We start from the raw sequence: 12,830 nt of genomic DNA on the forward strand, positions 1-12,830 counted from the left end.
GTTTGTGACATTTTGATCATTTTGGTAAGATGGTACGTGTAAGATGTACATGGTAAGATTCCACTTACCGTGGTTTACACCAGAGCCCTTCATTTAATGAATTTATTTTGACTGTAATTTTCAGTAACTCAGGACTGGACCTAAAGTTAACTTCTCAGTACGGATCTTCGGGTGCACGAGTTTGGGGTGGCAAAATGCCTTATCTTATTTAAATCTTCTTTTCGTTAACATTCGTGAACTGTAGTGATAGTGAGTTGCATGTTATTGAGTAGGAAAGCAAGCAGTGAACATCAATTTCAGTAAATGAGGCTGTGATTCCGCCCTTTGGAACATTATTTCTCACTTATTGCAGACGATTATTTGAACAGAACCTTTGATAACTTGCAGGAAACATCCCGTTTCTTCCATTCTGCACGCCCTCTCATATCCGCGTTGTGGTTAACCACCCGGTACACATTAGTTACCTTCCACACAATCCACAATACTTTCACAAAAAAAAAACTGGGAACGGTAGCCATATTATTGGTAGTATAACCTGAGCATTGCATTGGTTTGGTTTAGAGTACGCGGTCGTTGTATTATGAAGTTTATCTAATTTTGACACTGGTGTCGCCAGTGTCACATGTTGGTACAATGCTGAGGATTTCGGTTTTCCTCTTAGTTGACTTATATTCAATGACAGCTTAAGGAAAGCTAAGCACTTGTTAATCGCAGAAGAAAATTGTTATAACAATGTAAAATGTGACAAATCCACAACAAAATTATATGCAAGGTATTTTCGTACTTTGTAAGTCACGTGTGTATAACCTATACTGAATGAATGAATGAATACTGCATTTAAAGTTCTTTGAATATTGCTCATGTATTAGGGGAGTCTACAGACACCCCCCCCATCCCCGGTACGCTCTCAGACAAAAAAATGTAGAGTAAGATGTAAAGTTGTTGCGTGGAAATATGGCAATTCTATTCAATTGCTATTGCCTTCGGTTTGTAGACCGATTGATTATAAAAAAAAGTGTTTTCTAAACTTTTTTCCGAAGAGCTTGAATTTTCTGCAGCTTGAGTTTGCAGTGTTCGAGGTTGCAACCAGGAGACAGGACAACAAGGCGATCTTGCTTCTCTTCTATCGGTATATAAGGTTGCCAGACCTTCATCTTTTAAGCTTAACTTCGCTGCTTTTAAATAACGTTATTTTTTCAACATTAATGCATAAAGTTGGTTTACACAGTTTAAATTGAGAATATTTCTGTTATACGTTTCGTGAAGCAATGCATAGAGAACACGGGAGGGGGCGTTCTTAGTTCTCTCTCTTCCCACACGACTTGCATGTGTTTCTGAGGCTGTGGCAACCATGCCCACTAAGTCCCTCGCCCTCGCAGACAAGGGATGGGGGGGAAACCACTTTATATGTTATCTGTAGAAGCACTTCGCAGGTTTCTCTCGCTCTTCCTGTGTAACTTGCGATAAATGCAGAATTCCTGTGTTGTGGGCACAATGTAAAAATAGACAAATTGCTAATCATTCTGCTAATTAATTCTGTGTTCCTCAATGTGATTTTCCAGTGTAAAAATACTGTAAGCTTAAGTGTAACCCTACTTCAAAAAATATATAAAAATAATAATAATACAGCTTCTTAAAAAAAGCCCTGTCTGGGAAAGTAAATAATGGAAAAGACTATGGATATTTTGTCTGCTATAATGTTTGCCGTTGACTGTATATACGTAGAAAAAGGACGTTTTGCTTTGGTCTTCGAAAACGATACCGGTGGGGAAACGTGGTAAATTGGTTCGGATTCCACTTTAGACTGTAGGTTCAGTCTCGAATAGCCTTTCTGTGCAAAAAGTAGCAATTGAATTCTTCGAAAAGTAGCATACATTTCAAATCTTGGTCGTCTAATACACGAATGTTTGTGCTTGCAGTTGCCATGCATCGCCAATGTCAAAACTAAACTAAGAGTTCCAGTGTATTTCTATATTACACCCATTTTCTACCTATCGGGTTAATCGCCACATATTCGCCGAATTTGCATAAATTTCATATAGTCTGAATCTCTGGTTCATTCCGCGTACAACGGGACATCACTCATCTCTCTAGGGCAATTTCCTCCGATCTACACACATTTAATTGAAACTCTACATTTTACTCAAAATCGCCTCGGGACCAAGGAGATTACATGTGAAAATGGCCTTAGGAATCAAAAGGTTAATGTAAGAAATGGTCGAAAAGTTAAGAATGTTTCCCAGGTTTCTTTGTTCAACAAATATAAAAGAAAAATCATGCTAAAACGCTTTTGCAAGTCAGTTTAAATACAAATGTCTAAGAGATATGTGCATTCAAACCGTGGCCAGTATTAATGGAAGGACAATTATGCCTACTCATTTTGTACAGGCACACTTTGTGCTTGGGGGAAGTGGGTGGTCAGACGAGGCACTTTCTGCATCTCCGAAATAAATCAAGATTACATTCTGAGCTCCCAGCAGCCACTTAAGGTTAACAACCTTTTACTCTAGTAGAAATTTTAGACTAAATATTTGGTCAAAATTACTGTTTTTTCCATCAATTTCGCAAAAAAATATTTCTTGCTTGCTTCGATTGTAATATAAACTTTTCTACACGGCACATTATTTTGAAAGAATGGCGACCTATTCAATTAAAAATGTTCCCTACATAGCTACTTCTATTTTGTTTATTTTTCGCCGCTGGTCTATTTCGTGAATGAATCGAGACAATGAGGTGGAATGATAAAATTATGAAGGAACAAACACGATGTCCATGACTCTATAACAATAATTAAAATTTATGATGGGGCGTTTGGGGTTCGAACCAAGGTTACGTTATTTAAGGCATGGATGTTCTTTCATGTAAGGAGCAATTACAATGTACGAACACAATTTGAATTAGATAAGATTAGAATTGTACATTGCGTGAACGGTCACTGGTTCGGCCAATGGAGAAAGACGATGATGTTCCCTCTGCATTGGTCTTCGTTTACAAGCCAAATTTATCATGAACTTATCATGATTTTATGAATCAGAAATCAGAACACTGGACACTGAAATAAGTTACGACATAATATTTAATACACCACTGTATACATACTTACAATTCCGCTCGCCTACTGAGGCACCATAAAAAAAACACACTGTCACGGACCCACAATGCACCGGGTCTAAACAAGTGAGCAACGCAGACCGCTGATGGTCGATTTTATACGTAAACACTACATTCGAGTACCCAAAGCTAGGAATTTAATCATGGTCTAGAGAGAGAAAACAGTTTCTCTCTGACCTACAAAGGTGCTGAAAAACAAAGTTCCTATCTGAAACTTTTAACTGTGAATGAATGTTCTAAAGCTGTCTCTCTTAAAAATGAATACCGAACTGTCTATTTTCACTTCTATGTCGAACTGCCCATGCTACGTCCTTACTTCGTCTTTTCTTTCCGTTCTCCGAAGAATTGTCTTTCACTCTATTGGTCGTTGAACTTTTTGCTCCGCCCACACGTGGTCACTTCTTCATGTAGGGGCGATAATCGTAACACACGGGGTTGTTAAGGGTGAGAATTGCTTACTGAGAGGCGATAATCGCATAGCATGAAAACACAATAGCACCTTGTTTGAGAGCTGATCTCGAGGAATGAAAAGCATCTGTTCTAATTAATTTTAATGGCTCTCAGCTCAAATTTTATCGCACACAACTCGGACACTTCGGTAAAGTTATTCCTTCCTTTGCTGTCGAAATCGCATCGAAGCGAAGATATACGAAGAGAAATGTTCTGGCGGGGTTGGAGTTCAAAATTCTCTGCTATTTACTCTTGTCAATTCGACGTCAGTGAGCCAGACGGGTTGGCAGCGATCGTGGAAGTTATGCGTCTCGTGGAGAACACCATGTGTAGGGCGATTGTCTAGAATCCGAGCCTGGCCACCTGCAGCGTCTCACGAGAACAGAGGTTCCTTGTTTGAAAACGGGGAAGAAAGTTTTTAAATTTTAAATGCCTGAAGTTCCAGGTGATTAGCTCCTTCTCGGCCGAAATTATCTTGATAGGCTCCATCTGGGCAGAAATTATCTTGACGTGAGCCAGAGTTTAGATGAATTTGTACGGGACAGATATGGGAGTTTATTGCCGGACACACTGTTTCCTTCACCTTGAAGTAGGGGCGGTGATATATGGGAGGCTCCATGGGAACAAACGCTCAGCGAGGCAGCTGGGTAAGCTGGCAGCAGAAAATAAGATCTTGGGGGAAAGCGTAGAAAGACCGATGGGGATTTGTAATTGGCACATCGGTTATAACTCCATATTATCGCGTTTAATCTTTAGATTTAGCTAAACTTTGCGGAAAATTGTGAAAAAGTGTTAACGCAATCTTTCAAACCAGAATTTTGGTAATTGTTTGACACCTTCAAGATTAGCCCATGTAAGCAATTGGATCTCCGACGCTGTGCTTCTTGCTTGAGTGCGAGGGGACGTCAAGGGAGGGGAGGGGATGGGTGACGCCGTTCGTGGCTGATTCAAGGGTTGCCGCTTGAAAGTACGGAAAGAAGGGAGACTATGCCATTCCTGTTTTCTCTGCTTTCAGGGCATATGGCCTGAGAGCGAAGGATTGTCTACAGTCGGCTTAAACATTATGGAGACTCGAGTTTGAACTCCAATTAAAAATTAACTAGCAGAGCAAGTAATTAAATTTCGTCACCATTGGACCACAAGTTTTTTCATTACAGAATCTCGAAGATAGCATAGTTTGAAAAACACAAAAAAGCTGCATTTTTTTTGTTCTCGTCTCACACATAAAGATCGATATTTAAGATTTATTGAGGATTGAAGGCACTTAATACCGAGAAAGACTTGATTCAATTAACATGCATTTATTATTATTATTATTATAAGACGTATAACATATAGCAAATACATTACATTCGGTTAGGGAAGTTGTACAGTGAATATTGTTTACAATTTGTGCATTCATAGAGCCGTAGGTTGGGAATTCTACGCCAAAGAGAACAACACAATTCGACACACTCTTTACACACCATTAAACTTTTGCTTCTGTCGAAAATATTATTTTAGAACATATATACTCAATATGAAGGAAAGCTCTCATTGTGAACCGACCGAGGAAATTTTCTTCACTCAATTTAGGGTTAAAACGGACAATTTAGACCGGTTTGTTAGCGTAAACAAATATGTATCTGATGTATCTGAAATTATCCAATATTTGAAGGCATAGAAAATATTTCCAGGTCCCTAGCCTCCTCCTTCCCTGCATTGAGGGAGCTGCTGCTATGCTACTGGTCACCGCTGAAACCAACTTTGTTCTATTTTATGTCTTATATTTGTACAGTTATAAGCCCACCAAATGATCCCCTGTTTAAAAGGGAAGTGGGGGGAGGGGTGATGGACTGCAAGATTCATTTGTGCAGTTTATGGACAACACGAAGCTTTGTCGTCTTCCAGGCCAGTGTTGTTTAGAAGTCATTTGTATTTCATATTTCATATTTATATTATGTCGCTTTTCTTCCAGATTTGACTATTCACGACGATGGATCACGATTATGTTAAATGGATGAAGAGACACTCAGAAAACAGTCTCGCCCAGGCTGACGGGACTCGAACTCGGAGTGTACGGTCACTCAACGCACTCGTCCACAGTGTCGAACCTTTAGAAGTGGGGGAATTAATATTTTCACACCATATTTCTCAGAAAATTACGTTACGACTATGCGTCAATCAGTGATGAAAAATATCATTATATTTTAACTGACATTAGAAGTGTTGTTGAAAAGCCTTAATTTATTTCTATAAAAATATGTTTCAAAGTATGGGTATTGGTGTAAGAAGAGAATTTAATCTTTAGGTTTTCATAACGACAATTATATAGTTTAAAACTTTGTTGAAGAGTTTCATTGATTTTCTAAGATTAATCATTCATATTTGGAGGTGAAGGCTTTCATTTTAAACTTAAAATTCCCAATATATATATATATATATATATATATATATATATATATATATATATATATATATATATATATTAATGAAGGTGTCCCGATTCGATATCCGGTGGAGGCCCATATTGGTACGGATCCCGTCCAGTCCCGATTAGTCTGTCTGTTCACAAAGTAACTTGCAACAACTCTTTAGTTCTTCACCTGAATATCCAGAAAAAGTAATTTGTCGATCTAAAATAATTCACTTATTCTACACATGTTTATGTAGTTTATTTTTTTATATTAATATCGTTAGAATAAAATGCAAAATTTACTTAAACGTTTTCCTCCTAAATGCTTCGAATTCAAAGCTTTATTCTTCGATAGCATTTGAACTTCAGAGGGAAACAAGCATGAGAGGAATGCTTGGCGCCTCGAAGTCCGGACAAGAGGCCGCGAAGAGTAGGGACGAGCAAGGGAAAGTAACAATTATACCAATACAAAATTACAAGGTAGAATCAAAAAGTAAGGTAACAAGTGCCCTGAAAATGTACAACGATATGCTAGTAAATTTTTTTTGTGTGTTGTAGGTATTGATGGATAGTATCCCTGGTGACCGCTAGAGAGCAGCACGGTGACACAGTTGCAGATAATCGCAGTTCGAAGATGGCAGGGTTACTGGAAACATGGTCAAATGTGGAAGTGCGAAGTGTGATCAGCTTTTTGCATGCGAAGTTGAAGAAACCAGCCGAGATCCATCGGGAACTTGTGGAGGTGTATGGAAACAACGTGTTATCCAGGAAACAAGTGTGGTGTTGGTGTAAGGAGTTTGAAAATGGTAGGACTGACATTAATGACGATCAGCGAAGTGGCAGACTGTCAATTTCAGCTACCAACCAGAACGTTTGTCAGGTGGAGGGGATGATTAGGGAGGATAGGCGAATCACACTGTCACACATTGCAGATGCACTGAACATTTCGTATGGTTCTGTGCACAGTATTGTGCACAACACGCTTGGCTACCGCAAAGTGTGTGCACATTGGGTACCAAGAAATCTCACTGATTATGACAAAGGCAGACGAATGGGCATGAGTTTGAACCAACTGATCCGTTATCAACAAGAAGGGTCGTCATTTCTGTATCGCATCATTACGGGTGATGAGACACCTGTGCCATTGTGGATACCGGAATCCAAACGTTCCTCCATGATGTGGAAACATCCATCATCGCCCCCATCCAAAAAGTTGAAAACAGTAACATGTTCAAGGAAAAGAATGGCCACGATCTTTTGGGACCACCTTGGTGTGATTCACCTGGAATTCCTTCCAAGTGGTACCACTGTCAATGCTGTGACCTACTGCCAGACATTGGACAGATTGAGAGAGGCCATACGTCGGAAACGACCTGGAGCACTCAGGAAGGGGGTATTGTTGTTACACGACAACGCTCGACCTCACACAGCGCAGCTCACTCGTGACCATGTCACACGTTTCCACTGGGAGGTTTTGGAACACCCAGAGATTTCCATCTGTTCGGACCAATGAAGAAGCATCTTCGAGGACGACGCTTCAACACAGTGCAAGAGGCACAGGATGCAGTGAAAACCTGGTTGGACAGCCTTGACACTGATTTCTTCACTCGTGGCATTGATGCATTGGTCACCCGCTAGAACACGTGCTTAGACAAATATGGTGACTATGTGGAATGTTAGTGTGCAGTGTCATGTATACCCTGTCACAGTTTAGGCAAACACGACATGAAGGTTTCTGTGGGAAAAAACTTGTTACCTTACTTTTTGATTTTACCTTGTAGATTACAGCAGTAAAAATTAGTTGCATTTTGTTACTTCCAGTTTGCAAATGCAGCAGCAGGCAAGTTGTCATCGTGAATATTTTACACAAGGTATCGAGTATTGAAAGAAAAGTTCCAAGAAATCCGAGGACAATATCAGAATGTCATAGAATACGGCACACAGCAGTGACAAGAAAGCGGAGAACGAGGTGCAATGCGACGTGCACACGAAGCGAAAACTGGCTGCTAAGAGCCCTAAATCTGCACTCCTAACCTAACAACGTAGAATTGTCATTAGAATCAGTGGCGACGATTGGGTTCCAAAACTGGGGCGGTGGGACAGTTTACTTTGGTGCATAAGATTTAGCATAGTGTGAGGGCAAAAGTGGCACAAATAAGGGGACAACAGCCTCCCTCGCTCCCCCTAATCGTCGCCACTGATTAGAATTTTAATTGTAAAAATTAAACATGCTAGTTGCTTAGGAGAGTTAAGTTTAGTGCTGTCAGCATATTTTATGATCCTGTGATCCCGAACGGCTGTCTCTTGATATATTACAGTTTCCTAGATACAGTGTGTTACTTTGTAACATTGTATATCTGACAATTATAATACATCCAAATGTCAACCTCTCTTCCACGTAGTACAACCTCGACTGCATTGTGCAGAAGAAGGAGGTTCTAGCGCTTGGATTCACAATCAGTATAATCCTCTGTGGGGTTTGCGCTATATGTTTGTCCCTTCATCCATTTCTAACATTCATTTGCATCCTCGCAATTAGCCAGAAATGGTAGAAATGCGACGTTAAATAAACTAAATCAACTAACAATAAATACTCAACGTACAAACGCAACTGCATAAAATATATGTGACGCTTCGAAAGACGGTATTTTGAATTTAATATCCCTTCCCATGCCTTGGATTGCCTCGAATGTAAATATTCCCTAGGATAGTGAAATGGTAAACATTAATGAAGCGACAGAAAAATGCAACGTATACCCTTTAACGTTAATCTGAATTGCTTTTCTTCGGTTAATCATTAATGAGCATTAATGGTTGAATGCAGAAATAAATGAAAGAACGAACACAATGGTATATCTGTGCCTTACTCAGGATTCTAAATTAGGGCTTCTGGCTTCGTAGCTACTCCTTCATGCAGACCGGAAGGTAAAAAATCAATACAATACAGTTGATTTGATTTGAATAATATTATTTAGTGTCGCTTTTCTTCCCCTTTTGTCAAGACGAAACGATGGGATGAGTAATGATACGATGAAATTGTTGAAGAGCGCCCACAAAGGAACACCCAAGTACCGTCGTAATGCACTATGCTAACCTTTCCGCCACGAAAGTCAGCCGCAATAGATTGATCGATTGATTTGCTTTATTTTACTTCGCTTTTGGTGCCACTTTTGGATAATCTGCGAAAATGGGGATGAGTTATGATATGATGAAATTGATGAATGGGCACTCACAAGCATCCATTCTCAGGCCGGGATTCCAACCCGGTACCCCTGGTGACGCAGCGCGATGTGCGACAGCTGCAATAGATGTGGGCCGGCAGCTGCAATAGAGTCGAATTTACTGAATGAGAACATATACGCATTGATTGATTGATCGATTATTTTGGTGATTTAATTCCACTTTATGCACAGTTATGCTAATCGGGACTGGATCCACAGTTTAAAGTGGGTTCCGAACCACTATATGGCTCCACCGCATATACCGTTTTAAGGGGAAGTTTAACTACATAGCTTTCATTTTTTACTATCCCTTCAACGGAGCGTGCAGTTGATAATATCACCCACAGTACGGGAATGTGTGGAGCCATATTTCTGCTTGAAAGGTAGCACCGTAAAATGCACAAGAAAGAACTTTACCTTTTGTAGCACTCGCCCACACACATTTTAATGGCATAACCTCTGCCTAGGGCTTCGCTGTTCCTCTAAGTACATTTGCTTGTTTAACTTCGTAAATATTGTCTCAATAAAGCTACACTAATGAACACGCTTCCTTTTATTAAAACTGAATTTTATGTTGGCCCGTTACTTTATTACATAATTTATTTTAATTTCAATCAAATAAACATCTACATATTATTCACGTTTAGAAACGGGAAGAGTATTTATATAGTTTTATTTTACCTTGTCATTTTGAAATTAATGGAATTAAGATTTTCTTTACGATCGTAGATGGTAAGTAAGTACATGTGTAGTTTCCAGGCATTATTTATCATAAAGAAATAAAATCAATGTTTTCTACTCGAGGATTTCCCCTTTCCCCAAAGTTGTATGTTAGGGAACATTAGCAAAGACATTTCATTGTCCTCTCTGTTGTTTTATGTAAGTAAGAATGTGCATTAAGGATGATACTCATATAATAATTCGAATATCCCTGCGTAAGAATTTGTATGTCATCTATTTATATTTTCTCTTGAATACACGCACATAAACAACACGACAATAAGAGCAGGACACAGAATGTAACTTAAATGGAATTCTATCAACTTCAACATACGAAATGATGGGTTTCTTACTTTGTGAAGCTGATACGCAATGGAGAGATAGATGAACGTGATAACAGGCAGCTTGGCAAGTCGCGGTGATCGTTTTCTGCAACAGGGGAGGAGCGTGCTTGTGTTCCTCCGCGACGTTGTCAGGTGGGGAGCGTCTTCAATTTTCAAGTAGCACTTTAAGCAGAGAGGGCTGGAAGTGAAGACGCCAAAAAGTGTGACAAGGTATAAAAAAAACATGCAAGGCGCAGTGGCCGCAGAGGTGAATCCCATAAATCAACAGTATTGCCAAACACGGTTGTTAGAAAAAGAACTACATTGAAGTTAACGACTCAGACCAAGCAGTTAGCTTTTAGACGTATGAGCACTTGCCTCCGTGCTCTACACAGGGGATTCTGTGTTCGAATCCTCTACGAGTTTAGGGAGCTTCCAGATCAAAGTGAGAAGTGAAGCATTAAACTTGGAAACAAACACTCAAAAGTATATGTGACGTTTCGAAGTGACATGACAAGGTGCACATGTAGAGTCGCATTGCGTCGTTCTAATCTGGTGGCGTCTTCTGGTAGCGCAGCTGCACTGAATGCTTGCTTGAATTCTTAAGAGGTGCGTGTTGGTTGTTACTTCGGTATGAACAGCTTAGTTTGTACACACTGTTATTCTTAGCATGAGCGTTTATATATATAAAAATTTTCGTTAAAATACAAATGAAACATTCGAACCAATGCTATTTTGCTATATATTACTTCGCTTTTTATGCCACTTTTGGCTAATTTGCGAAGATGGGGATGACTGATGACATGATGAAATTGATGAATAAACATTCACAAACATCTATGCCCAGGCCAGTATTCGAACCCGGGACCCCTGCGTCATTTTCGAACCAAAGCGACACGACAAACAACAGGTGTCGCTTACGTGTTTCTCGCAATGAGCGTTGCCGTGTTTCTCCCGTATAGGGTCGTGCCCACGCGTTGAATGGTTTCTTACGGAGAGACTTCAAACCGAAGCTACAGGGAACAACTATCACACAACGGCGGCAAGTGACAAATAAGGTTCACAAGGAAGTGACAAGTGACACACGGGCCAATTTAGTCTATAAGAAAGCATTAACATGCGAAAGCCCGAACACCAGACCGATGCGACATAATTCACGATATTTAGAAAACTGCTCATTCTGTGCAGCACGGAAGCAATAAGCGAGACGTGCAACTTGTCTCCTTGCTTTGTTTCGAAATGTTGAATTCATTAGTGTTGCAATTGTCTCAAAGCGATACGTGTCACTTGTCGCCTTCCACATCGGTCTGAAATTTCCATGACTGTTATGCATCATGTCGTCTTGGTCTGTTGTTTGCGGATGTAAGAACAATACTTTCATATAGACCAAGGTACCTGTGTCACTTGTCACTTCGATATAACCACCCACCCTTATTGCCCCGTCAGTTGTCACTTTTGGGCAGAAATCTCCATTCTTATTTCTCTAAAAAATATATTATTATTATTTCGTTATCAATTCATTTTTCTTCAGCATGACCGAATCAAGTAACGAGATGTTACCAATAAAATCTAAAAACTCTGCTATTTGATTCTTGGCAATGGAAGAAAATGTGTTTTAGAAATGCATTTAGAGTGCATTTACTAGTGTTATATTAGAACCAACTGATAATTTGTTATGAGCACATAAAAATATCACATTTGGAAGAAGAAATTATATTCTAGAGTATTGTTTGAGTATAGGAATAAAGTATAATAGAATAACAGATTTGGTTCCAAAGTTTTAAGTTGGCAACATTGACAGCTCGGAAGCAAGAGGACGGCCAGGCGAGTGGGGAATCCCGTCGGCCGCCGAACCAACCTTTCCTTGCCCCTCAACCCCCTGCGATGTTCGGTACCAATACATGCGAAATAGATCCAAGATTTTACACACCCACGCTTCACGGTACCAAGAGATGCGATTAAACACCACAGTTTTACACAGCCTTGAAGGTACCAGCTTTCACCAGCAGGAGGCAGAGTGTAACACAGCCACATAAACACTTATCCAACAAATATGAACTTTTTGGTACCTTGGAAATACTTCGCGTACAGGTCGCAAGAGGTCCCAGGAGTCTCGAAATGGCCTTTTCCTTATTGGGACCGGCAAAAAGTCCCAACAATTTTTTTGGTCAAATTAAGAAAGGTGTTTAAAGATACGCCGGTCTTAAGAAGAATATATCTGCGTAACCACACACACACACACACACACACACCAATAAACACACAAACACATACATTTAGGGGTGTCTGTATCGATTCCCGGTGGATGCATATAGTGTATGGAGTCTGAATTTTGTAACCTCTCAAATGAAAAACATTCCTGCGCCACTGGCATAGACATTTCTTTTGAACAGACACGCACAGAAGAGAAAAGCAGGAGTGAACCCCTGAAATAGCCTACTCACACTCTCACAAATGTATGGGTATCCACCTAATGTCCTGGTTTGGTTAGTATAAAGCGTGAGTTCATTTCCACAAAATTATCTTCCCCCTGATCTGAATGTGCAACGCGCGTTCCTATGATTTTTAAGTAGGTTTACAAAATAGTAATACCCTAGAAAAGGATATACA

This window comes from Lepisma saccharinum, chromosome 24 (genome assembly GCF_977018435.1).
Source record: "Lepisma saccharinum chromosome 24, izLepSacc3.1, whole genome shotgun sequence".
Lineage (NCBI taxonomy): Eukaryota > Metazoa > Arthropoda > Insecta > Zygentoma > Lepismatidae > Lepisma > Lepisma saccharinum.